Source organism: Charadrius vociferus, unplaced genomic scaffold, assembly GCF_000708025.1.
Source record: "Charadrius vociferus isolate BGI_N301 unplaced genomic scaffold, ASM70802v2 scaffold1745, whole genome shotgun sequence".
Classification (NCBI taxonomy): domain Eukaryota; kingdom Metazoa; phylum Chordata; class Aves; order Charadriiformes; family Charadriidae; genus Charadrius; species Charadrius vociferus.
In genome coordinates, this window is record NW_009648480.1 from 26,688 (window position 1) to 27,041 (window position 354).

Here is a 354-nt window from a genome sequence, read left to right on the forward strand (position 1 = left end):
AAAAAAAATCCCTGTTTTTTTTTATTCCCCCCCCCCCCAAAAAAAAAAAAAAAAATTTAAAATCAATTTGAAATCCAGGGTGGGGTGGGGGGAAGAAATACTCCGATTTCCGCGTTTCTAACCCCGTTTCGGCGCCGCTCGGGGAGGAAAAAACCGCCGCGAATCGCAATTTTTTGTGCTTTCAAAAGCCGCGGGGGTTCGTTTTTTACGCCGGAATTAACGAAAAATCATCATATTTGTCATTTTTTTTCTGCTATTCTGCCTGAAGGGGGCGCAACCGTGAAAAAAAAAAAAAAGCCCCCACGATTCCACCCCAAAAATCGAAAAAAAAAAACAACCGGGAAATTCATTTTG

General features: G+C 41.8%; 1 protein-coding gene across 1 annotated transcript in view; it reads left to right on the top strand.

Annotated features, from left to right (window-relative positions):
• Positions 1 to 354, top strand: part of ZC3H4 (zinc finger CCCH-type containing 4) — a 16,231-nt gene that overhangs the window by 14,646 nt on the left and 1,231 nt on the right. The gene's annotated exons all lie outside the window — the stretch shown is intronic.